At 43.2% G+C, this 14,673-nt stretch overlaps 1 long non-coding RNA gene across 1 annotated transcript in view; it reads left to right on the top strand.

Annotated features, from left to right (window-relative positions):
* Positions 1-3,410: 3,410 nt before the first annotated feature.
* The window catches only part of LOC137561566 (uncharacterized), an 83,517-nt gene continuing 72,254 nt past the window's right edge, over positions 3,411-14,673 (top strand). Inside the window, exons 1-2 of the long non-coding RNA XR_011030050.1 lie at positions 3,411-3,471; positions 7,096-7,481. This is a non-coding gene — a long non-coding RNA (uncharacterized lncRNA). The remainder of the gene's footprint in view (positions 3,472-7,095; positions 7,482-14,673) is intronic.

The raw sequence follows: 14,673 nt of genomic DNA, 5'->3' as shown, positions 1-14,673 counted from the left end.
AAGCATTGGAGTGACATGCTGGCACCCGAATTACAGCTGGACAAGATGTACGAGGCAACATAGCTTTGTCATTATGAAAGTGCCCAGGTCCCACGCTGCCTGGCGGGTATCGAGCACCGAAATGACCTGCTTCATGTGTACCACCTGATCTTTGTTAAAATGAACCAGGATGAGATCTCAAATAACTTCCAAACACCAATGGTGGTATTAACAGATCAACTGCAGCATGCTGCCAATTTTTGTTCTGATGGGTTATATATGTATATAACAGTAGAGGATTGTACCATGTTAACCATCGGTAAAAGCAAAACGTTTTTAATCAAAATAATTCTATTTATTGGGTAACTTAAAAAAATAAGCTTTTGGCTATTCTTCCTTCTTCAGGATTTGAGTCTGAAGAACGCTTAAAAGCCGAAAGCTTACTCTTATTCTTTTAAGTTGGACAATAGTCTTGCTTTTATATGTACACTAGCTGAAGACCCGGCATTGCTTGGGTATGTAGATGGTTGTCGTTGGGTCCGGCCACTTTTTCTAATCTTGATACAGTCAGTGACCAAGTTTGTGAGCTTTGGGGTCCTTGGCATCAATGTAAGAATGGAAGTAGTTTAAAGAGGAACTCCAATGAACATTTTACTGTTGGCAGGTGATGTAGCTGCTGCATGGTTTTTGGCAGTTGGAAACAGCTGTAAAGTTATTTCCTACATTGCAACAAGGTTCACAGACAGGAAACTGACAAAAGTTCGAACTTTTCTTGTGGGAGGGGTTTCACCACAATCTGTCATACAGTGCCCCCTGATGGTCTGTTTGTGAAAAGGAATAGATTTCTCATATAAAAGCGGGTATCCGCTACTGATTGGGATAAAGTTCAATTCTTGGTCGGAGTTTCTCTTTTAATGTTCCCATTGTAATCAAACTAATTTCCAAGACTGTTTCTGCTTCAAATTTATGGTTCTGCAACACCTAGAAATTAGGATATTTTTTTTTTATTGCTTTGAGTTACTCTAGTGTAAACCTTACCATTTTTTACAAATCTATGGCCCAAAATGTTGTAATTTCAATAATAATCTTAAAATGCAATGTGCCAGGGCTTTTACGGCTTCTAATGTGGAGGAACAATTTTGCATCATTCTGGTTCCCCTTTCCCAGTGATGCAGAGAATCAGAGAGGAATTCATGTATTTTATAAACTGCTCTTAATAGTTTAGTGTGTGGTGTTTCTCTGTACTGATTCTCTTTCTCTCCTTTATTTCAGATGTTACTAAGTATTTGTACGCGCCTGCTTGGAAGATTCAGTTGCTAGGGCAGAATGATTTTGAAAGAGCCACTTAGAGCCCTGGGATGCGCTGAGCTGGCAGGGTTGATTCTACATTTCAGGAGCAAGTCGATCAGCCAGTCATCTGTGAGGAGGGTGTAGTGACTACCTGTGATATGTTATGGTAAACACCCAATAAACTCTGATCTGCTGAAATACCATGTCTGGTGCGGTGTCAATTTATTTTTTGAGTAATGTTGAGTGGTGGTTGCCACTGATTTAACAAGTAGTCTCTGCAGTCCTTTGCCTACCCTTAATGATAGAACATACATCCATGCTGAGGGCACGCATACAACACATTTCTGTACAGGTAAACCTATTTTAGTTATGCTAAGCATTGCTTTACAGTGTACTCGAGGTGATATGAGATAAACATGTGTATGTACAGTGTAAAACATTCATAACCAGGCTGTTTTTTTTATTTTGTTGCCAGAGTTACATTTCAGGCATACAAGTGACAGCTCATGTCTATAGGAGATATAGAAAACCTTACTAATAAGCAAAAGTTTTCCTGGCACAATACATCATCTGAGGGCAGGGGAGAGCTAGAAAAAGGTCAATAGTTAAAGCGGACCCAAACCAAACTTTTTTTTGAATTTAAAATATTTAGTTGCACCACTCTGACACAAAGATAAATAAACACTCCTTCAAGCCTATGAGCATTTCAGTGCATGCTTTTCACCCTTCACTTTTCATAACTAGGGTTATACTGGGGGCAGCCATTAGCAAATCCTCCTTTGCCGGACACCATCTACTCCACCAGTTTGCCGGATTCTGTCCCGGCAATTTGAAAGGAAGGGAGGTGTTCCTCCAATAAATGTAAAATATTTTATATTTGTCATCATGCAGCTGAAAAAAGGCTGCTATTTATTATAATTTAGAAAATAGATTTTATTTCTGAAATCTTGTACTTTTAATTTGGGTCCACTTTAATGTATGTGTCTGGGAGTCGAGTTCTGTTCCCACTTGCATGGATTACATGTGGACAGTACATGTAGGGTCTGCTCTGATGGTCGCTGTGGTCCAACTGGGGCAGATGCGTTAACACCATAGGCTATAAGGGAAACCATCCGCCTGCCTGGGATTATCGTGGCTCATTTGCAGACTGACAAGTGTGAACGGTTCCTATAAATAAAATCTGTTCACTGTCAGTTTTGCAATGAGTAGAGAACTAACAAAAGGATGTTTATCAGCTTAAATGGGAACACAGCCTTAAAGTAAACCTGTAGTGAATTAACCGTGCCCCTAGGGGGGATATCTTCCTTGAGAGAGAAAAGCCTCTGGATCCTAAAGAGGCTTCCTCTGTCCACCGCAGCAGAGGGGATCCAGCGCTGGGCCCCACCCCAAGATCTACTTGTTGGTCGCTTGTCGGCAAGCACACTACTGGTTTCCTGCTTGGGCTCCAATGTAAATGGCCAAGTCCGATCAGGTCTGCTCTAGAGACGCCTCGTACCTGCACAATAGAGCACACCTGATCGGGATCAGCTATTTCCACCAGAGCCCAAATGGGAAGCAGAGATTTTCTTTATGTCCAGGTGTCCCTGCACGGGATCGGGCTGTCTGAGGAGAACTGGGGAAACGTGATTATGATCCACAGGCGACCCCCTCCCGAGGTAAGTACCCCCCAGGGCCACTTTTTTCCTTTACAGATGTTCTTTAATAGACTGCCATTAAGACAGTAAAATATTCAATCTTCTTTGTAAATGTTTAAATTTACTGTAACATAAAACCATGGGATATCTAAAGTCATTTTTAGAAGTGGGAGGATACATGTAAATGTTTCTCGTCAGTTTATTTTCACCTCTGGTTCACTTTAAAAGCTTGTATTTTATGTTATGGACCTGCAATTTATGTTAAGTGGTGGATATCATAGTGAAAACTGCTGTTCATGAACTATAGCGCAGAGCAGAATGTACTGCAGACATTCAGATGGCTTTGCTTAGTTAATGTAAGGTTTGTATCTTTGAAAGATCAAAGTCCTCCTCCCTCTCAGTACTTCCTGAGAGCTTGTTCACCTGTCATCAGCAGAGCCTGGCATACAGAAAGAGAACATCCTCCCTTCCCCCTCCCCCACACAGCACTGCTCTCAGCAAGGCCTCACATGACTTCTCAGTCATCACACCTGCACAGCTAGGGAGAAAGGCTGCTAGGTTATACAAGGTGCGCATAATGTTATATATTGTATACAGTAAGTAGGAAATGTGCACAGCCAGGCTGCACATCACCATTATTGCTCCATTTAGGACATGTAAAAGCTGAACGATAAAGGCTAGAACAAAAATGTATTGATTTAGGCCTTTTATAATTTAATGTCATCTGTAGAATGTATGTGGCTTTAAATAAGTAATCTGAGCAGTGATAGTTAACTACCCCGAGTCATACTAGTGATCTCGCAGGCACCACATAGATTTTCTGACCAGAAGTATGTAAGATTTAGGTGTAAAAAGGTGTAAAATTCGCATTACAAAGAAAACAAGCCTATAGCCCTGCATAGGAGCAGCAAATACTCCCATACTCAGTGTTGGCAGATGTTGTTAGAGTTGCAAACAGGTGCTGCAGGATACATTATACACATCCTCTATAGACTTCAGTGCTGACGATTGATTGATTTTGTCCATTCTCCTCCCATCGCTAATCTGACAGTGATTTAATAAATAGATGTTCACACTTGGCATGAATTGCACTTTCGGTGCAGTCCGTTATAATCATGGGCAGGTGGGATATAGGCAGGCATATAACCCATGGAGTAGCACATCCACCCGGGCTTCTGCCCAACTATGGCAGACCATCAGACCACTGGGAACAGAGCCTTAAGGTGGCTATACATTCATAGATGGCCACCTGGTGCCCAAAAGATAGTTTCCTCTGATCAGAGAGTCCTTGTCCTTTTACGATGCCTCTGTACCAGTCAGAGGTTCAGTTATGTAAGGACTGAAAAAACAAAGGGTCTTTATCCATTTGTCATAAGTTGGCTAGCATCCTCTCAAGACTCTATTTGGATGTTCTGTTTCAATCAAGGCATCTTAACGTGGACCTGAACTCTTGCTCAGGACAGAAGGAGAACAAAGAGAAATGCACCCTGTATGTATTTAGAGAGTTTAGCCTGTCTGATGCCCCTTCATCTGTGTCTAATCACAAGTTGTAATTTGATCCCTCAGCTGTGTCAGGTAACTGCCATGGCAGATAAGCTCATTTGAAAGTACAGGATGTTAACCCTATGTCTGCTTCCATGAAAGCAAGTAGTAGACACACTGTAGATTTATTTCAGGGTTTGTATCAGCTGTAACAAATGTTTTACTGTAAAGGTCATGTTGTATTTCTTTTAGCGCAGATAAGCAGTTCTGAGTTCAGGTCCACTTTAAAGACCTGTATTAGCAAAATAAAATAATTATATCCCCTTTTGATGATGCATGTATAACATCTTGTCAGCATACAGGATTCAAGTCCGATGAAGGCTGAATTGCCAATAAATTGTATCATGTTGATTCAAAACTCTCTGATCAGAAAGGAATCTATTCTTGCAACACATACACATAGATTTTTAATAGTAGAAAAGGTGGTCACTGTGGGGATACCATGGTCACCTGTATGACAAGGAGACCAGGAGCCTTATGGTGCAGTATTGTGGGGTATTAGATGTTACATTGTAGTATGAGTATTTATACTCAAAGGTGAGTTGCAGTCCCTGCAACCACCATATACAGTATATTGCCAACGGGCAAATAACTGTCTGCGCTCGGTATTCCAGGCTGTGCCGGATTTTCCATAGGGCACTGTAGGCATGTGCCTATAGGCACCTTATGTAGGAGAGGCGGCGCCTCCTCCTCAGATCACTGACCTCAGGAGCTTACACTGTAATCACTGTCTCATATCATCGTGACATGAGACAAAGATTAGAGTATGAAGGTGCGTACACACATTACTGTAATGGACGGGTCTGTCAGACCCTCCCGCTGGGCGGGTGTTCTGCCGACAGTAGTGCGTGTGTACAGTCTGTCAGGCAGACTGATAAGGCTGTTTCTGAACGATCCGCTGAGCGGGAGGGTCTGACTGACCTGTCCATTACAGTAATGTGTGTGTGTGTGTGTGTGTGTGTGTGTGTGTGTGTGTGTGTGTGTGTGTGTACGCACCTTAAGGTTCTAAGGACAGTTAGTGAGATAAGCCAGGGATTAAAGTTCAGAATATTTTTACTTAAGGGTGTGGCCTGTTCCAAGGTGGAGTTTAGGGTGCCAGAACACTTGTGCCTACAGGCCTCTCAGTAGTAAATCCAGCCCTGGTACTGGATGGTCGCACTCCTGGTTGGTCCTTTTTGGTTGTAGATAACTCCACACCCGGAAGGTGAATGCCTCCAAAGGAGATGTAATGTATAGTACTGGGGGTGGAGGCGCCCAAAAATAGGTAGTGTAATGAAACAAAGAATAATAATTGGGAGGGAGGTGTCTTTACCACTCCAGATGTAAGGTCCTTTTTAATCACGCTGAATAAATTAATCTTTTTACAATCTACCATGTGGTTTGGGTTCTTACATCTGGAGTGACGGACACCTCCCTCCCCCTTATTTTTTTTTTTCATTACACTACCCTTTTTTGGGTGCTGCCACCCCCCAGTACTAGATTTTTAATAATTTCAGCTATTAAAATCCACACTATGGACAACCGCTACAGCAACATAGTATTGTCCTGTTTTTCATTTGGGCTTGGAAAAGCCGGAAAACTGCTAGGTAATCTCTGGAAATATTACAAATATATTCCAATCCCTTACTAATTATAGATTTTCTTCCTTGGTGCACGTAATCTGGGCTCCAGTTATGGTTGGCACCCGAATTACCGTGATATTATTGGGAGGACCAGATCGGGCACAGCGCAAGTGCCATGTGGGCAAAGGAATTACCTGCTTCACCCCTGGAAACCATTTTTCATTGCAGAGTACTCGCCCCAGAGTGAACCCACTTGTCAGGCCACGGTGCTCCCTCCTGTATCCTGCAGTCTCTGTACATGCAGGTGCATGTTCTCTATGACTCTGCGGGGCATATTTGCATAACGTGCCACCAGGTAACAGGGACCGAGGTGGAGGTGGAAGAACAGGTTCTCGTGCACCACTGCCATAAGTACTCTGCAGTGAAACTGAGCCACAGGAGAGCGCTATTAACCTGGGAGGAGACCTAATGGGGCTTGTCAGCTGTATTTGGAGCCCTGGATAAATATAGAAGATTGTTGAGCTACTGCTGTGCCTCCATTTTTAAACAAGATTGTATGTTTGGTGCTATGAATTTTTAAATTGGATGTTTATCCATTCTGATTAAATTATGATTGGGCAGCCAAGTTGGGGCGTTGAACCTGTTCAGTGTTCAAATCTTACGAGGTAAATTAGTGTATGGAGTGTCTTAACTTATGGTTCCACATTCAAGTTAACCTGTGCAATTAGTTTACTGTGGTGATTAGTTACCACGGTGGGAACTTGAACCTGCAATCTAAAACGATACAAAAATATGCATGTGTGTAATAGTTGCCTAATGAGAAGCATTTGAAAAGCTCAAACATAAATACGTCTGATAGAGACCACAGTGCAGACCTGCTCTGGTAACTATAGTGCATATATTAAAAAACTAGCCTACCACACCATGTGTCTCACCCGAAGGTGAACCCAAGTATAGTCAAATAAACAACCAGTGCATCTTGTATATGACCTGTTCAATACCCAGAAGAAAACCTCCAGAATTCCACCTATTTTACACCTATTTTTCACTTATTTCTATACAATTCATGATGCATATGTTTTTAACAGATGTTTTGTATACGATGTGCCTCTGAGGAAGCGGCTGCTGGCCGTGAAACACGTGTCAGGCATTTCTTGATGTGAAGTGAAGGTCTGATGTTGTATCTACTCTACACATATTGTCCGCAATTCGAAGGAATATTACATGAAGAAAAAAACAACCCGTCTTTTAAATGTGATGAACTCTGGAACTGTGCCCTGGATGTCAGACCTTGGTAGTTTATAGGGCATAAATCACACATGTGCCTCAGGAGCTTCCGGTTGAATCCTTCAGCCCAAGGCATAGTTTAATAGCTGTGGCTTGGTTAGCTTTGCTTTCCGCTTGTCTACCGTCCCTGCATGGAGCCGCTGGGGTTGATGGGACAAAGGCTGCACCAGAGGAGAGGCACTTCAGAGTGAGTATGCGTGAATGCGTATTTTTTTTTTTAATATGGGGGGGGGGGGTAACATTTGCTGCAATTCATGCTTGGGTTGAAGTTTTCTGCATTTTATTTGGGGGGTAATGTTTGCTACATTTTATATGTTGGTGGTAATGTTTGCTACATTTCATATGTTAGAGGTGATATTTGCTGCATTTCTTTTTTGTTCATAAAAAAAACTTAGTTTATTGAGGTCACAAAATATACAATGTACAAAATATACAATTAGGGCATCAGACAGGGCTTCAAGATAATAACATACAATACATTTTATACATTTTCATGCAGATAATCAGATACAGAATTTCAAGTTTTAAAGATAACCTAAAGTAAAAAAAAAAAATTAGATGAACTCACCTGGGGCTTCCCTCAGCCCCCTGCAGCCGATCGGTACCCTCGCAGCTCCGGTCCGATGCCTCTGGACCCGCCGGCGAACACTTCCGGTTTGGCCGTCAACGGCCGACAGGCATGGGAACGCGAGTGATTGTTCGCGTTCCCATCCTGTATATCGCCCCCTATGCTGCTATTGCGGCCAGGAGGTCGCAATAGCAGCATAGGGGGCGATATACAGGCTGGGAATGCGAACAATTACTCGCGTTCCCATGCCTGTCGGCCGGTGACGGCAAAACCGGAAGTCGTCGCCGGCGGGTCCAGAGGCATCGGACCGGAGCTGCGAGGGCACCGATCGGCTGCAGGGGGCTGAGGGAAGCCCCAGGTGAGTTCATCTCATTTTTTTTTTTAAATTAGGTTCACTTTAATGTTTGAACTTCCAGATATACCAATATTAGCCAAAATCTGATCTCTTACAAGTTCAGGATCAACATAATCCTGTGCTGTTGGCCATCTGCACCAAATTTTCTGGAATTTATCAGGGGATCCCCGATGTGCATATATAACCTTCTCAAGTTTTAAAGAGGCATTAAGTTGTAAAATCCACATTTTAGGAGAAGGAGGGTTGACACTCTTGCACATTTGAATAATTAATTTCCTGGCCACAAACAAAGATCTAAGTATTGCAATTCTAATGTTATCTGACAGACTCCAATCTTCAAACACTCCCAATACACAGATCTGAATAATACGTGGAATCTTTATATCAAACACTTGCTCAATAATATCTAATATACCATGCCAGTATCTTCTGAGTTTGGGACAGTTCCATAACATATGGACAAGATCCCCATGATCTCTAGCACATCTGGGACAAGCAGGTGTAAAAAACCAGACCCATACAATATAATCGTTTAGGGTATAATGGGTTCTGTGGACAATCTAAAGTTGTGTAAATTATTGAGTGGCATTGACCGACATTAAGGGGACAGCTTGCAACGCCTCCTGCCAATCATTATCTGTAAGATTTGGGATATCCTGATTCCAGGATTCCCTACATCTCAAACATAAGATAGAACAATAATATAGAACATAAAAAAATAATATAGAACATAAAAATGAGGCCCTGCTTGGTGTTTGCGGCATTTCTTATGTGGAGTAATTTTGCTGCATTTCATAGGGTGCATAACATTTATTACATTTCTGTGGGGTAACATTTGCTGCTTTTTATATTGTTTGTAATGTTTGCTGCATTTTGTATGGGGTGTAATTGTTGCTGCATTTTGTATGGGGTGTGTGATGATTTGCTCAGCTGCCTGTGCAGGCAGGCAGCTTTTTGACCATTGTTTTGATTTGCATGCTGCAGGACTCTGGAAAGAGGAGCTTCTGTCAGTTTTGCAGCTTGTGCTTGCAGAGGAATTTGCATACGTTGTCATGCAAATTGCCTGGCCACATTCATTGGAGGCATGTACTATAAGTACTATGTCTTTCCCACAATGCTTCGCTGTTCATAAGGATTTCGTCCTATGTAACACTCCTGGTGGGGTGTCAGCCTTGCTCTCTGTTTGAACATCAGCTTAGAGTAATTCCTGAATCTGCGCTAGGCAGATTTCCCTAGTGCAGTTAGGATTGTATTATCTGTATTTCCTGTTCTGTCTTGTCTTGCCTGTTGCCATTGTCCAGTCCCAATGGTGGTCGACAGGAAATGGTTCTGATCTCTGTTCTTGGAGTATAGCTGGTGCAGCGGTTGCTACCAGCTATCTCTTCTGTTCTGTCTCCTGGGATTGCGCTAGCTACTTTTCGCTAGCGCTGGGGATCCTTCTGTCCTGTCTCCTGGGATCGCGCTAGCTACTTTTTGCTAGCACTGGGGATCCTTCTGTTCTGTCTTCTGGGATCGCGCTGGCCACTTTTCGCTGGCGCTGGGGATCCTTCTGTTCTGCTACTCTGTACCTGGATCGCGCTAGCCACTTTTCGCTAGTGCTGTGGATCCTATCTCTCACTTGTCCCTGTTTTCGTGTGTCTGTCTTGTCTGCTACGCTTGCTGGAGGCTCGGTGAGGTAACCGTTAAGCAAGCGCTCGCGTCCTCTGTTTCATGTTTGTCTGTTAATGGTTAGTTAGGCGTGCTTGTCTCTATTGTGCTTATCACGTGGAGACCGCGCATAACCGCGTGCACTGTTGCGAATGAGTGCGGTGTTCGCGGTTAGCTAGCGTTTGTTATTTTCCGTATCTCCTCATTGTTTTATTTGCTGTGCCTTTGCTACCCTCGTATTCTATTCTGATCTGCCTTGTGTCACGTCTGGCGATCGCACCTCTGGCGACCGCGTTCCTATTTCATATCTGCTGTTGTGTGTGCGCGGTCGCGGGGTGGCGACTGGATTGGCGCACACACATACAACCTGTCCCTTTGCTCATCTCATTCGCAATCGCCTCTCTTGCGATTGCGTTCTGCGCTTCGTACAATTCCTGTCTGGCATTTGTGGAGGTACAGAGGATTGGTTCCTCTGCACTCCCCAGCGCCATCTGCCGACAGGAATTTTCCCTCTACGGGTGCGTAGCACCTTTTGCTGGGTGCCTGCAAAATTACACGCTTGTGGAGGATTTCCGCCGTGTCAGCACACACGTTGTGCGCTGATCACGGAGAAAGTTCCACAATCGTTACAGGGTGTAATTGTTGCTGCATTTCAAATGAGGAATATTTGCTGCATTTCATACGGGGTGTAATGGTTGCTGCATTTCATATGTGGGTGTGATTGTGATAATTGCTGCATTTCAAATGTAGACATAATTTTTTGTATAATTCATATGTTGGCTGACTGCTGCATTTGATTCTTTGGGGGGCTCGTGATTGCTAAATGGTATGCTAATACATGAACCAAAAGAAACACAACAGGAAAATAGATACAGATTGCGAGCCGTTTTATTGGGTACATCTTGCTAGTCCTGAGTTGGACACCTTTTTGCCTTCAGATCTGTCTTAATTCTGCATGGCTTACCTAAGATTTTGGTCCATATTGAGATGATGATATCACGCAGTGTCTGCAAATTTATTGGCTGCACATATGTGATGTGAATCTCATGTACCACCACATCATGTGGGGAAACTCTGATTTATTAAGGGGGGGTAAACGTTTTATCTTTAGGGTCACTCCGCCCAGCTGTGTCTTGGGAGGAAACTCTGGCCCACTCGCTTTGAGTGACAGTGTTATATTACAGTAGGCTCTGCGCACATCCTTTCATGGCCACACCAATTATCCACTGCATTGCGCTTTCCTCTTATCCTTGGTGCCCTGGATCTGCTATGCAGCCTTACTACCTGAGCAGCACTTGTTGCTATCACTATCGGGGAGGAAGGTAAGCCATGCCATACATAGTTTAATACACCCTGTGAGACTGGCACTGACAAGTAAACTTTAAAGTCAGGTTAAAAATACTGCAGAGAATTACTGGTTAGGTTTAAAGAGAATTTCTCCCTTCCTGTTGTCTATTTTCGAGTTGCTTTTATAACCCCTTGTAATGCACATCATTTTGTGCTCTCTCCCAAACCCATTGGGTTAGCAAAGTGGCAGTTTTGGCTATAGAGTGCAGCTGCAGCATTGATTACAGCTGTTGCTGTGGTTACAACACATGGAGCTGATGTTTTGTGTATCGTCTCACCCTTCTCCTCCCTCCTACAGGAACTGTGACTGGCTACTACGCTGAGGTCTACGCCAGTCACCTAGGAGATCTACACACAAAGGCAAGAGCACATATACAGTGGAGGAAATAATTATTCGACCCCTCACTGATTTTGTAAGTTTGTCCAATGACAAAGAAATGAAAAGTCTCAGAACAGTATCATTTCAATGGTAGGTTTATTTTAACAGTGGCAGATAGCACATCAAAAGGAAAATCGAAAAAATAACCTTAAATAAAACATAGCAACTGATTTGCATTTCATTGAGTGAAATACGTTTTTGAACCCTCTAACAATAAAAGACTTAATACTTAGTGGAAAAACCCTTGTTTGCAAGCACAGAGGTCAAACGTTTCTTGTAATTGATGACCAAGTTTGTACACATTTTAGGAGGAATGTTGGTCCACTCCTCTTTGCAGATCATCTCTAAATCCCTATGGTTTCGAGGCTGTCTCTGTGCAACTCTTAACTTGAGCTCCCTCCATAGGTTTTCTATTGGATTAAGGTCCGGAGACTGACTAGGCCATTCCACAGGGGAGGACTGGAACCTTTTGGCCTGGGGGGACAACACAAACTAGAGGCCCGTTTCACGCCATCCCCAGCCCAAAGCCATATCTTTCTTGTGTGCAAATCTTCAAATTGTGATGACTAACAGCCCCAGACACACACACACGCGCACACACACACACACACACACACACACACACACACACACACACACACACACACTCTGATGCCTAACCCTATTTCTCCGCACAATCTACCTGTCTGTGTCTGATGCCTAACCTTAAAGTGACTCTGTAACAAAAATTACAACGTTTTTTCTACCATCCTACAAGTTCCTAAACCTATTCTAATCTGTTCTGGCTCACTGCAGCACTTTGTACTATCACGGTCTCTGTAATAAATAAATGTATCTTTCCCCTGTCAGACTTGTCGGCCTGTGTCTGGAAGGCTGCCAACTCTTCCGTGCTGGTCTTTTCCTCTATGCCGACTCCAGTGTGTGTTTTATTTACATAAGCCAGCAGCTTCTCTGCTATCAGTGATAGAAGAGAGCTGGATAAAAATCCTCCTCTGTTAGGCTGTGAAAGTAGCTGGCTGACACATAATGAGGAATTACAAACACAGGCACAGGCAGAGCTGTCTGCAGGAAGCCTGTAATGTTCAGTGCATGAGAGAAGAAGGGGACAGAAGGTAAACACACAAGTGATTTTTTGAGATTCAAAAGGAAAGCTGTATATAGCCTGCTTGTGTATGGATGTATTTTCTATGTGTGGACATATTGTACATCAATCTACTTCCTGTTTTGGTGGCCATTTTGTTTGTTTATAAACAAACTTTTTAAAACTGTTTTTGACTACTTTTAATGCGGCGGGGAGCGGCGAAATTGTGACAGAGGGTAATAGGAGATGTCCCCTAACGCACTGGTATGTTTACTTTTGTGTGATTTTAACAATACAGATTCTCTTTAAAGGAGTTATCAGGCTTTTTTTTTTTGAAAATGAAAATAAGTGCTACTTACCCAGGGCTCGTCCAGCCCCAAGCTCCCAGCATGTCCCTCGCCGCAGCTCTGCAGTCAGCTGTTCGCTGCTGCTGCCTCACAGCCCCCGGCGATGACGTCAGGCCGACTGCGCCTGTGGGAGCGGCGCTGTCAATCACCGCCACATGGACCAGAGCGTACTGTGCAGACGCAGAACTACTGCGCCTGCGCAGTACACTCCGGTCCACGTGGCGGTGATTGACAGTGCTGCTCGCACAGGCGTAGTACAGGCCGACATCCAGGTCGGACTGGTGCCATCGCCGGGGACTGGGAGGCAACGGCAGCGAATAGCTGACTGCAGAGCTGCGGCGAGGGACATGCTGGGAGCGTGGGGCTGGAGGAAGCCCCGGGTAAGTAGCACTTATTTCATTAAAAATGCCTGATAACTCTTTTAACCCCTTAAGGACTGCAGTCATAAAACCCCTTAAGGACCAGAGCCTTTTTTTCCATTCGGACCACTGCAGCTTTCACGGTTTATTGCTCAGTCATACAACCTACCACCTAAATGAATTTTACCTCCTTTTCTTGTCACTAATACAGCTTTCTTTCGGTGCTATTTGATTGCTGCTGCGAGTTTTACTTTTTATTATATTCATCAAAAAAGACATGAATTTTGTCAAAAAAATGACTTTTTTAACTTTCTGTGCTGACATTTTTCAAATAAAGTAAAATTTCCTATACATTTGAGCGCGAAAGTTATTCTGCTACATGTCTTTGATAAAAAAAAAAACATTCAGTGTATATTTATTGGATTGGGTAAAAGTTATAGCGTTTACAAACTATGGTGCCAAAAGTGAATTTTCCCATTTTCAAGCATCTCTGACTTTTCTGCGCACCTGTCAGGTTTCATGAGGGGCTAAAATTCCAGGATAGTACAAATCCCCCCCAAATGACCCCATTTTGGAAAGAAGACATCCCAAAGTATTCAGTGAGAGGCATAGTGAGTTCATAGAAGATTTTATTTTTTGTCACAAGTTAGCGGAAAATGACACTTTGTAACAAAAAAAAAAAAAAAAGTTTCCATTTCTTCTAACTTGCGACAAAAAAAAATGAAATCTGCCACAGACTCACTATGCTACTCTCTGAATACCTTGAAGTGTCTTCTTTCCAAAATGGGGTCATTTGTGGGGTGTGTTCACTGTCCTGGCATTTTGGGGGGTGCCTAATTGTAAGCACCCCTGTAAAGCCTAAAGATGCTCATTGGACTTTGGGCCCCTTAGCGCAGTTAGGCTGCAAAAAAGTGCCACACATGTGGTATTGCCGTACTCAGGAGAAGTAGTATAATGTGTTTTGGGGTGTATTTTTACACATACCCATGCTGGGTGGGAGAAATATCTCCGTAAATGACAATTGTTTTATTTTTTTTACACACAATTGTCAATTTATAGAGATATTTCTCCCACTCAGCATGGGTATGTGGAAAAATACACCCCAAAACACATTATACTACTTCTCCTGAGTACGGCGATACCACGTGTGGCACTTTTTTGCACCCTAACTGCGCTAAGGGGCCCAAAGTCCAATGAGTACCTTTAGGATTTCACAGGTCATTTTGAGAAATTTCGTTTCAAGACTGCTCCTCACGGTTTAGGGCCCCTAAAATGCCAGGACAGTATAGGAATCCC

The sequence above is a fragment of the Hyperolius riggenbachi genome, chromosome 3 (assembly GCF_040937935.1).
Source record: "Hyperolius riggenbachi isolate aHypRig1 chromosome 3, aHypRig1.pri, whole genome shotgun sequence".
Lineage (NCBI taxonomy): Eukaryota > Metazoa > Chordata > Amphibia > Anura > Hyperoliidae > Hyperolius > Hyperolius riggenbachi.
The sequence above is the reverse complement of the archived record's forward strand: the minus strand, read 5'-3'. Positions and strand labels throughout refer to the sequence as shown.